The 13304-nt window shown below is 34.8% G+C and overlaps 1 non-coding gene across 1 annotated transcript; it reads left to right on the forward strand.

The window, feature by feature from the left end:
• The first annotated feature begins 220 nt into the window (after positions 1-220).
• Positions 221-292, forward strand: TRNAC-ACA (transfer RNA cysteine (anticodon ACA)). The gene has a single exon. It is a non-coding gene; the product is annotated as a tRNA-Cys (tRNA).
• The last annotated feature ends 13012 nt before the right edge of the window (positions 293-13304 follow it).

Raw genomic sequence — 13304 nt, forward strand, 5'->3', positions numbered from 1 at the left:
CCTTTCAGTTTTATTGAGGGAATAAGATCTATATTCCAAAGAAAATGTGAGCAAAAATGAAATATTTTAATATAAAGTAATACTTATTTAAAATTGTCATTCTGTTTAGTTGTCAGTTTCCCAAACTTTCACACCTGTTCCTTTAGCCTACAATTCCCTTCCTTTCTCTCCCTCTCCTCCTTATTCTTTGAAACTCAGATCAAGTGTTAGCTCCTGGGGTGGGGGTAGAGCTCAGTGGTAGAGCTCATGCCTACAATGCATGAGATCCTGGGTTCAATCCCCAGTACCTCCATTAAAAAAAAAAAAAGTGTTAGCTCCTGCATAAAACTTTGTCACATCGCCCACACCCTCTTTGTGTACCCTCTGCAAAATGTTTCAACAGCACAAGTCATCAGTTCTTGCATGTATTTGTTTACATGTTTGTCACATCCAAGATTCCACTCATTCAATTTTATGTACCTGACAGCTAGCACAACACTGCAAACAGAAGTCAACAAAACAAGTGAATTAAACAACAGGAGTTTGACTGTTTAAAAAGGAGATGGAATATAATATTTTATGAACCAAAAGCATTAGAGAGGCACAGTGGTCATTTAAGATTTCTTCATGGTGAAGGAATGAACTAGATCTAGAAGCATGCTTATCCTAAAAGAAAAATATCTGTGTGCAGTCTTTGAATTAATTTTAAGTTATTTGCAGTGAGGAAATAATACTGTTCCTGGGCTAAAAAGTTTCAAGACCTAATGTATTTTACTGTTCCTGTGCTAAACAAAACTCAGACTGAGCAAAAGCAACTTAGCTGCTTGCTATAAGAAATACTTTGGAAGATAAATCTATGCACCAACCAAAACAGCTTACTTTTAAAGTCTAATAGGCCACTTCAAGACAACCTCCTTACCATATCCACCAGACCAAAGCTATTTTGTTACGAATTCTGCCAATCCCAGTTTCCTTCCTTGCAAACATCTGCCTTAAAATCACATAAGGCCTGGTGTACTTCCTCCTGGGGACTCTCCCTTTAGAGACCTGGCTAAAAATCTGTCACACTGCTGTTCTCCCTTACTGTACTGAGTCTGACAAACCCAGATTTGCTTGATCAGTATGTGTTTCTAGCAGTCTTTTGGTGGAGTTAAAGGCCAAAAGTAGCCTTAAAAGGAATTTGACTTATACTCAGCTTTGAAGGACAGTATATCTGAGGTAGGAAAGCTACTTTTGGGTTATTTATTTTATTCTTTTTCCCAAATATGAGAAGACATGAGCTAATTTATAAAAACACAAAATATTTTATTCATTTTTTAAATGACAGTTAAAGTTATGAATCTTTTCACTTGTTTCCTCTGGTAAGAATATTTCCTCGTATCTTCATACTCTTAACTTTATTGACAGGTATCACCTTAAAAATAACCATTTATTTTATTTTTAAAAGCTTTATTAGGCTCTAAGTATTTATTACAGGAAATGTACATTTCCTATGAAAGAATTTTCCCAGGATATAAAATCACTGCCTCCTTTTTAAAATATTTTAACCTAATGAATGTCCGTGAAAAAGAAAACATACTGCCACCATTCTATTATGTTTACAGAAATTTTATATATTTCCATTGCTTTACTGCATCAAGTTAAAACCATCTATCTCTGAAACCTGTAATCTATGTTGGATGAATGAAACAAAAATGAAAGAACATTAACAAAATAAGTGTGTGGTAAATGGATAAGTGGTTATAAATTGATGCAATTTCAGGAAGCCAAGGTTGACTGTTAAGTATTTAAATGAATATTTTGACATTTTAAGAATTACTGTCTGCCAGTATTTCTCTTTTGTCCTTCAAAAGACTCATCTCCACCTCTGTGTGCTATTTTAATCACTATTTTTAATTGTTTTATTTTCCATTTTCCTTTTTCATTTCCTTTCAGCATTACTTATTTGCTTCCCTTTGTAGTTTATTTGATCCATAAAGAGCTTATAAAGAAAGCTTTTTTTTTTTTTTTAATGAATTCCGCATTGCTAGGTTCTCATTAAGCTTATTTCATATGCTTAGCACAACTTTGTCCTCTTATTTACCCCTTGGTGCAAATTTCTTAATTTCCTTGGAGTTTACTTTTTTAAGTTAAAAAAAAGAAGGTGGAATAATTAAAACACAGTATGAAACAGTAAGAAAAAAGTATTATTTTTAGATACTGCTGGTAATAGGTAAGAAATTTTAAAAGGAAATTAAGTCTATATTTATATAGATGAAATAAATATAAAACTTTTTAAGGAAAACTACTAAATAAGAAGGTGATACAGACATTAAAGACATATGAAAGATTCCATTTAGGTGAACTAATTTTTATTGCTTTAAATCACAAGACAAAATCTGACATCCAGTCTTCTAAACACAGTGGGTTTTAGTTATATGTCTTGATCAAATGCCACATTAGAGACTAGAACACTGAACTGTGTGGCCCTTAGTAGAGGCTCAGTACGCATGTTTCTTCAGCTGTATCTAAACAAACTTACCAAAAATTGTGGTATTAAAATTTTCTGCCTTCAGCATATGTTAACAGATTTCAGAAGGCCACAGGCTTCTGGGGTAATATATCATTAAGGGAACAGCTGTGCTGTTTTTAGTAAGAAGCTCCTTTTCCAGTGATCTGACCAAAATTATTCGGTTCAAGGTCTTCTAATACCTGATGTCAGCCTGATCATTTTCAGTAATAAGAGCAAAGTTTTTTACAAAGTCCCCTTTCTCTGGAACAAGCAAAGTTTACCATGATTTAGAGAGTCTACTTCCAACTATTAAGGCCATTTGGAAAACTATGTCCCAAAACCTCAGAAGGAATACTCCCATAGGTAATGGACTTTATTCAAGGAATTCCGATTTCAACTCAATCCAACGATCATTTCTCAATCCTCATTTTATGCAAGGCTTTGGACCAGGCACTGAGGGGCTACAGAGCCTAGAAAGCATAGAGAATACTCTCAAGGAACTTACCCTCAAGGAGCTGGCCTTCAAGTAAAAGAATAAAATAAAATTAGACGTATTTGTGCAAATGGAGACAAAAGAAATATGATAGGGAGACACAGGGAGAGAGACTATGATTTCTAAAAGTGAGACTAGAAAAACTCTCAAGATTTTTTTAGTGCTGATTATGTCAAGTACAATTGTGAGGGAGAGAAAGAAGATATTTTAGGTTAAACAAAAGCAAAGATGTTTGCAAATGTATGACTTGATCAGAGATGATGAAGATTATACAAAATATGGAAGAATATAATGCAAAGAAAAAACTGGAAAGGTGTCAGGGACCAGATTGTGAAGGCCTTGCATATCATACCCAGGAGTTTGCATTCACACTCCTCTGCCCCACATACATGCTCCAACAGTAGCCAGATCTTCGCTATACTAGAATTGCTTCGGGAAGATCATACTCTACAGGATTCATTTACCCCTTGAGGCATTTTCAGAACATTGTTTCTTGGTTGCTCGCTCATGCTTTCAGGTAAAACAAAGCAAAACCAAAAAACCCTTGTATTGAACTCATCTTTGATATCCCACATTTTAAATTTTGTTACTTGTAACTAAGCCTTTCTCCCTTTTATTGAGCCACTGGCAATATAAACAATGTTTGGTTGACAGTCTCCCCATCTCAACTCTGTGCAGGAGATCTACATATTTCTCATGAAAATTATGTAGCAACAGCACCTCCCATCTGTGTAGTGCTTTATTGCTTGCCACCCATTTTCAAATACATTGTGACTGTCATGTAGTGTAACACTTACTGTGCCCTTATAATTTGACAAGCATTATGCCAAGCTCTTTATATACAATGCTGTTACCCCATTTAGAAATGAGAATATTAAGGCTTAGTAGACATTAAGAGACTTCACAAGGTCATAGAACTAATAACTAGAAACATGATCAGGGCTGACCCTAAAATTTCTACCCTTTACCATCATGTTATGTTATTTCCTTTCTGAACACACCAACCCCAAAACTAGTTATGACATTTTAATCAAGCCAACAAAACATTTTCATAAATCAGTGACTTTCTAGACTTTGTTCTACTAAATTATTAATTCAATTCAAACTATTATTACATTGATCTTACTTGTTCAATCCATCCAAAATAGTCAAAAACATCTATCATGTAATTTTTATTTACATGGACCACATCAGCCAAGAGAATAATGCATTTGAATTTGGACACCAAAGCTCAGGCATTAGAGGATAAATAGTTGTAAAATGCACCAATGGTAAAGCAACCATTTTGAAATCTAAACATATTTTGTTACTTTAGATTTTAGAATTCCAAATATGTTTCATTACTTTAATAGAAAATAAAATTCTTAAGAGTAAAATTAAACAAAGGTTTCTGAGGTCAAAGTCAGAATGAAATGTGTCATCTCTCAACTATTATGCCATTTCAAAACTGCATCTACTGGATGTCGTGGATGTGGCCTTGGGGTAGTTGGGTCATTTATTCATAGTTGGTAGGAAAGTTCATGGAACATGCATGTCTTCTGACCTTCGTCAATTGTGTACTTCATTCCTGTTCAACCAGCAGCACCAGCTAGATTTCCTGTCCCTCTGCCCTCCCAAATGTAACACTTTTTTGTAATGTTACTAGTTGATTCTCCACTTGTCCTCCTTAAGAACGCCACTGCCAACTGAAGAAAAAAGTGAAGCCCAATAAAAACCATAGGAGTACTATTAAACAGAATTTAAATGAACATTTTTTTAGAGAAAGACAAAAGTTCTCTTCCCTATTTGTTCATGAAATATCATTTTGATGCTCTACATGATAGAACTAAGAAAGAAACTTTAGCCCTAAAAGCAAATTACTAGCTTAGGAAGATTCTACCAGAGGTAAGAGCAAAATGCACTTTTATGAAGCTTTGCTCTCATTAAGTTAACTCTGAAAATCCCATAGTTATGAGATTTTAATGATAGCTGAAAATTTTTTTTAAAATATCCAGGAAGGAAAACCAAGTAATAGTAGTTTTGTAATTGAGTGAAAATTATTTAAGGCAGATGCCCCACTCTTCCTCAGCAGAACTCCCAAGAGAACAAACACATGAAGCCACTAAATGATCAAAGGGAAGTGAAGAAGAGAATAATCTATTACACATAAACTGTTATTATTCTGGAGACAGATAAAAGTGGTTTCTCTCTTGAAAAATAACAATGAGCCAAAATAACTTTAATGGCCATTTGGGGAAACATGTTCTGTGGAGAGCTGAACAGGTCTTGGGATATCAGTAAATAAAAATGAATAATGATCATGATAACAACTTATCTACACCTTCTTTTTTAACCTTAAGATTCTATTAAAATAGATGGGTTCTCTCAAAAGAAAGAATTTGTTTCAAAAAAGTTATTTGGTATACTATAAATAAGCCATATTTATAATTTACAGACATGTATATTCTAGAAATATTAATGTGCAAACCCAAGCAAGATAATTTGAGAAATCTTATTTACCTTATTTTAAGTTAGCACTAGGGAGATCAAATGGCTGTGTTTCTGGCAAAAATTACTGATTTGTATTTCATTGATATAAAAAGATAAATAATAGTTTTATTGACTATTCTGAAATATTAACTTGTAAAAAAGTAAAGATGAGTATTTCTTATCTTTCATTATTTAATACACTTTCAGTGTTCTCCTATTCTAAATGTTCTTTTTCTGCCTTTTTTTCTTCCCTCCATTTCTTTACTCTTATTCACGTGTTTCATAGGATGATGGCAGTCACAAACATAGGAATATAAATAGTAAACCCACAGTACACAGTACTGAAGTCCTATTATGAGCCAGGCACCTTATAGTTCAATCCTCATTTATTTGTCCTTTTGACCTCTGAAGAAAGATTTATGTCCCACTTTACAACTTCCTTCCTAGAGTATTAACCATTTCTTTAAACTTATCTCTTTCTCTGTTAGTCTAAGCTCCTTAAGGGCAAGACCCTCAAAGCACCTTTGTATCTCCAGGAACCAGCTCAATGCCTGCGACAGAACAAATGATGTTAACTCAACCTGTGTTAATCATATGAATAAGCTTTTCCTTAAAGGGCCAGTAGTAAATATTGTAGACTTGAGGGGCATCTAACCTCTGTCACTACTCAGCTCTGCCACTGAAGCATGAAACCAGCCATAGATAATACATTTTTTAAAAATGAGCATGGCTCTACAGGTGGGCAGCCTGTATTCCACTAAAACTTTATTCACAAAAAAGATGGGCTGCCCACATCATGTAATTTACCAACCCCTGCTATAGAAAAGTAGGCATAAACACAAAAGTGAAAGCTAAAGGGTGAGTCTAAAAACATTGTAGTTTAGGTGAGAATTATTTATACCTCATGTAGTATGTCCATAAACAAAATATGATTGTCTTCAGGTTTTTAAACTTTACATAAATAGTATCACAGCATAAATGGCTTTCTACAACATTTTGTTATTGAGAAATGTCTGTGTTGACACCTGTAGCCTCTAGTTCATTATTTTTGACTGTTGTATAATATTCTGGTATATCTGTAGACCACAGTTTTTCTCTGCTCTTGATGATAGGCATTTAGATTTATTTTTAACTATCAAACAATGCTGCAACTATCTTATATAAATTCCCTTGAAAATGTGGTATATTTTCTCAAGGGTTTATACATAGAAATGAAATTGCAAAGTCATTAGACACAAACAAATTCAATTTTAATAGATAGTTCCTGTTGTAGGCAGAATAATAGTCCCTTAAAGAAGTCCATGTCCTAATCCCCAGAACTTGTGAATATGTTAGTTACATGGCAAAGGGAAATTAAGGTTGCTAACCAACTGACCTTGAGATGAGATTATCCTGGGTTATCCAGGTGGGCCTGATGTCATCACAAGGGTTCCTATAAATGCAAGAGGGAGGCAAAAGAGTGAGAGGAAGAACCAGAGAGATGGCGTCATGGAAAGGACTCAGCTGAATGTTCTGACTTTGTAGATGAAGGGAATATTAACTACTTCTAGAACCCAGAGAAAACAAGGAAGCAGACTCTTTTCTAGAGCTTCCAGATAGGAACACAGCCCTACTACAGCTTGATTTTAATCCAGAGTCCCATTCAGATTTGTGATCTCCAGAATTGTAAAGTAACAAATTTGTGTTGTTTAAACTACTTAATTTGTTACAACAGTAATAGAAACTTAATATGTGTCCATATTGCTAGACAAATGTGAGCTCATGTTGATTTATAAGCTTACTAGCAGTACATAATACTTAGAATTATTGTTTGTGCATCGTGTTAGGAAGGGATATAACAGTGTTTTCAACATGAATAGCTATGCAGTACAATTTGTTGCATCATTTTTCTATTAATACACAATACAAATTTCATTATTTTATCAAATTTTTATATATAGGTGGATCTGTTTTTGAGTTTTTTATTCCATTCAGTTGAGCCCTTTATCTAGCCTGCTTGAATACCATATTGCATTACCATTATTTTATAATTTCTATTACTTATAACTTATTATTGTTTTATAATTTTACTTTATTTTTCTAAAAAGTTATTTTAGCAACTCTTGGCATTTTGTTCTTCCATATACCAAATTCTCAAAATTTTTCTGTCCAAATATTGCTTCTCTAATTTTCTATTATTTTCTCTCCTTTGGTATCTCTTCTAAAAACCTGTTTTCCATCTCTTATAACTGCTCTATTTCTTCTTTTATTTAATTGATTTCTCTGTGCTTTGGTCTGAGTAAGTTCCTTAGCACTCTAATTGGTTTTTCTTTCTAGAGTTTCTCTTATTGCCATGACTTGCAAAAGGTAAGGGGAAGAGACTGCTCCAGAATCCCCAGTTGGCACTGAAGCTCATCTTTCCCAAGAGCAGCGTTATATGTGATAGCTGTTTCCTTAATGGTATTAGTATCTGTGGACATTTCAGGAATGCTGCGAGTTAAAGAGGTTTCTGAGAGCTGTTGTGGGAACCTAGCTACTATATAGAACGTTTGGTTCTCAGGGAAAATGTATTCTAGGTTCCAAACAGTGAACTTCAAGATGAACTTTAAAAATGCAGTTTGTAAGGTAGAAACTGCCTTTTATAAACACAAATTCTTAGCCTCCAAAATTATCTGTCATTTTAATGACATCAAGAAAAACATTCAGTTTTCTAAGATCCAACTCTGAAGTCTAGAAAAGATATTCTTTGGCATTGAAGAATTGTAATAATAAAGAATGCAAATTGCCAGAAGCCATACTGAAGAGAATTACCTAAACAATTTGTAAGGGTTTCTGTGGATATTTGCTTAGTCATTGAGTCAGTGAACACCAAACCAAATGCATGCCCCTTCCATAGCACCATTAGTTTTTTCATATGCCAAAATTTTAAACACTGTATCATTGGCTCTTAAAGCATGTTTTAAGAAGCATATTTGGGACATACTCAGAAGTCTAGGTAAACTCCTTCACACTGGGATACCCAGAAAAAACTATAAATTAAACAAAGATCATCGCTGGAGTCTATTCACTCACCTTGGCATTGTTGATACTTCTTTCCATACAGATAATCCTTTCCCCAACTTGAATATCAATGGCTTTTTAAGAAGTATTATGCCTTTCTACGTTGCAACAGAATACCTCCTTCAGTGCTCTGTTAATGTTTCCCTAGTTATATAAATTTCACATTTCCTCAGTAACTTCATTGCAAAGTAGTTACTATTTGAGAAACTATTTCATAAAGAATATGACCTAACATTAATCAAAACCAAATGAGCCACTTTTCTTAGGAGCATATGCATTATACAAAAGTGTTTGGAGAGAATGTCTCAACACAAAGGATTATATTTCTAACAATGCGTTATCTAACGGTATTATAAACAATAGATAATAAACACATTTTCCCAACACATTAAGGATCGTGTGTACAAAATGTAACCTTGTATCCATGAGCATATGGAGCACTTAATTGCAAATTTAGTATTCTCTGCATCTATGTCTTTACCTAATTTAGATACCCTATAAGCAGAATCATGCAGCATCTGTTCCTCTGTGACACTTATTTCACTTAGCATAATGTCCTCTAAGTTTATCTATGTTGTGGCAGATGGCAGGACTTCCTTTTAAGGCTGAGTAATATTCTGTTGTATGTATATCCATTCATCTGTGGATGACCATTTGGATAGTTTCTGTATCTTGGCTATTATGATAATACTGCAGTGAACATGGGAGTGCAGATATCTCCTCCAGATACTGATTTCACCTCTTCTGGATATATATCCAGAAGGAGGATTGCTGAATCATATGGTGGTTGTATTTTTAATTTAAGGAACCTCTATAATTTTTTCCATAGCTGTTGCATTATTTTACATTCCCATCAACAGTGTCTAAGTGTTCCAATTTCTCCACATCCTTGCCAATACTTGTTATCTTTGGGTTTTTTTTTTTTTTTTGATAATAGTCATCCTAACCAGTGTGAGGTGGTATCTCTTATTTTTCATTTGCATTTCCCTCATAATTAAGAGCATTGTTCCACACACACACACACACAAAAAAAAAAAAGAGCAGGGGGACACAAGGAAACTTTGGGAGGTATCAGATATGCCCATTACTTTGATCGTCCTGATGGTATCACAGATGTTTGCATTTGTCCAAATTCAAATTGTGCACATTAAATATATGCATTCTTTATATAATAATATATCACAATAAAGTTGTTTCAAAGTGCAAATTAATTTTATGGAAAGAATCTCCTAAATTGAATAAGAACATGCACATATAATTTAAAATTACATAACAGTAAATCAAGTATGGAATATATAAATTTTTTTATGTCAGGCAAACCAAAACAATTGTGGCTTTTATGTCATAACACTTTAGAGCTATTCATGTCATGTGTAATTCACCCAAACAGGAATAATTGCTAGACCCTTTCTGTAAGGGGCGCTGTCTACTGAGACTGTTCAACTACAATACCAAAATGTACAAACAAGTTCATTTGGGATTTATCTGGTGTAAGTAATTATCTTTAGCAATATATAAATGGATTATAGAATTTAGAATTTATACAGCTGAGAAAAGAAAAGGTTAGCTGAGAATGTCTGAACTAAAAACTCAGAAATGGACTATATACATGTAACCCGAGTTACACCAAGATCCAAAGATCACAATAGTATCAACTCAAATTACACTGGTTCTTGCCTGCATTTTCCAGTAATATCTGTCTTCTGCTGAGTAAATTGCAAGCATTTCTGGGAGAACCCAGAGGATGATTTGCATGTACTTAAATTCCTTGGATAATCTCTACAGCCACCTCCATTCACTCTTGTTCCCCAACAACACGTGATGTGAAGGAAAAACCGGGCTGGTCTAACAAGATAACTCATAAGTCTAGGAATGTGAAGGAGAGGCTGGGCTGGGCTAACAAGATAACTCACAAATCTAAATATTGGAATACTGATCTGAGTTCTGCTAAACTAACTTGTAAATCTAGGCTATAATTAGTGTTGGTTTGCTGTTCGTGTTATTTTGCTAGCCAGCTGGGTTTTCAAAGATACATATCTGGCTTTGGAATGTTGGTTTGCTGCCTCCCCGCCTCCACTTTTGTGATAATGCTGCTAAAGCTGTTCCATGCCTATTGGCCGAATTCCCCAAACTTGTACTTTACCCTATAAAACCTCATGCGCACGTCTTGGAGGTGCTCAGAGCTTCAGAGCAGAAGCCCCTCTGAGCCTGCCGGCGTAATACATCTGAGTACTCCAACCCTCCGAGTGGTGCTTGTTTCTTGACTGGCCTGTTGTTTCCGTAACAGTGACATTTACTGGCATAGCCACCTCTCACCACACACTGCAGTCACTATGCTAAAACTATGGAATAAAATAAAGTATGAGGGTCCCTGAAAACCTCTAAAGGCTGAAAAAGAAGCAGATGTTCCTCTAGAGCCTCCAGAGGAATGCTACCCTGCATTCCTTCCAGCACCTTGATTTTAGCCAAGTAAGACAAACTTATGACTTCTGACCTCCAGCACTATAAGATAATAAATGTATATTGTATGAAGCCACTAGATTTCTAATAATTTTTTGCACCAGCAATAGGAAACTAATACAACAGGGAAATTAATCTTCCCTGGTTCAATTTATATTCTTCCTTTTTGTTGATTGGATGTGGCTTCTTAATCTTCTGTTATGTTCTGCACTGGTCCTGATCCATAAGCATCTGTTTCAAAATTTGTTTCTGTATATCAGGTCCTTAATTCTCACTGCAGAGAGTTTTCTGTCTTTCCCTTACAAATCTTATAGCCTATATGCCCATATCTCTAATTGTTGCTCTTTTATTTGTATCTGTATTTCCTTCAGTTGTGTTCTCAGCAAAGTGTTGGGTGCAGATAACTTTTTTGGGAATGGCTTATTTTAGGGGTGGAGTACCCTTCTTTTCTACTTTCTGTACTCTTTCGTCATTCTTTCCCTCTGGGTCATTTTGGAAGAGAGAAACTTGAAGATTAACCACCACCTGAGAAACATTTCCTGTGGTGCTGAAATTACCGGTTCTGTGGTATGTGTGTATCACACAATCAGACATCTTCTATGATTAGAACAGCCTAAGATTGTGCTGTGGAATCATCTTACTCACACTGTGTGTGGGCCACACCCAAGGGAGTTGAATGAAAAAGAAAATGTTAATCAGTTCATTTCCAGGGCTTCTCCTGGTGTGCTGAGATTTCAGGAAGTTTGTGAAAGAGAGAAAGAAGATGCTTTGAGGACTTTTTAAGTACATACTAGGTCCAGAAGCTAAAGACAAGAAAGTGAAAGATGGAGCTTGGAACAAAAGAACCACTAGACATTCTTCTGGAGACAAGGAGAAGTCTAGAGGACTGGAAGATAAGGAGGGAAACAGTCCTATGATCAATACTTTTAACTTCCCTACTGTAGCAACATTTACTCAGATCATCTGAGCTTCTATAACTTTTCACATCTGGCTGATTTTCCTATTTACTAGTAGAATTATCTTAAGACTAAAGGTTAGTCTGTGGCTCAGCCTGGAAGGGGATTCTTGCATAGTTTTTTGTTAACTAGTTAATATTCCTTACCCAGTCTGGTACCTAGTATAGTTATTCACGTAATAAATCTTAATTCTTGGAAGAGGAAGGAATGCAGAATTCAAGTTAAAATACAAGTGGCAAAATGAACATATGATTTAACCTGCTTTTCTACATGCAGCTAAAATTTTAGAGGTAGAATTTGTTATTGTTGGGCTAGCACACATCATGTCAGGAGGTCTTAATAATTCTGGCAAGCAAGAGAGCTGATGGAAAGTTTCTCTGGCTAACAGAAATCCCATTTAAGGACTCATGGAAGGTATCCATTACAGAGAATTGAGAAATCCATGAGGAAAAGGAAACATTAAAGGACACTATTTTTGCTCTGGCTCTTATGTTTTCTCTTTCCCTTTTTATAGAAAGAAAATCAAGAATTTCTTATTTTATAGGTCAGTTAATCAAGACATTGGATCTGTGCAGGCTCAGAACGTATGTTTTGCCCATGTGGTCTCAGGCAAAAGTAACAGACTTTACATTCAAAATGTATGAATAATAAATGCCCAAAGACTCAGTGCGTTAAGTTTTGAAAACTTAAAGTAAACATTTGGTGAGTTTTCATTGAAAACGTGAAAGTATTTTTTCCAGGTGTTATTTTTTCAGAAGAAATTTGAAGACTGTTTATAACATTTTTATAGAGATATCCTCATTTATAATTTCTTTGAACATACGTGGATTTTTGCATATGACAAGAAGCTACATTAGAAAATACGTTCTTAGTTGTTTTTTCCAAACTTGATATATGACAATAAATTTATGACAATAATTACGTTTTCCTCCTCATTTATAACTAACCTACTATGTACTTTTTTTAAAAACAAAGTCACAGTTTAGCTGAGCATCCTGAGGCCAGCAGAATAAACCCAATTTAAAAAAACAAAAACACCTTTGTCTTGAAAGTATGCATTCCTGAGTTTAATTGAAACACATTTACAGACACCTTGTGTGGGAAGTTCAAAGTTATCATTATTTATTTGACCATCATGTCATTCAACTAAAGACAAATCTTATTTTTAAAAGGATAATTAAAGGGGAATCTAAGAAAGTCTAGTAACTATCATACCTGTAACCCCTCTCCAAATAAAGCTCCTCCTTCTGTATGAATTACCTTGCTTCATCCCATATGCATCCCATGGGCCATGTCCCATTTGAGCTCCAGATACTAAGACAGCCATCCATTGATTAACACAAGGAAAACCAGTAGCCTTTAAGATGGCACTGCACTCTGTAATGGGAATGGAGTGAGTCTATCAATAGGAGTGATT

This window comes from Camelus bactrianus, chromosome 1 (assembly GCF_048773025.1).
Source record: "Camelus bactrianus isolate YW-2024 breed Bactrian camel chromosome 1, ASM4877302v1, whole genome shotgun sequence".
NCBI lineage: Eukaryota > Metazoa > Chordata > Mammalia > Artiodactyla > Camelidae > Camelus > Camelus bactrianus.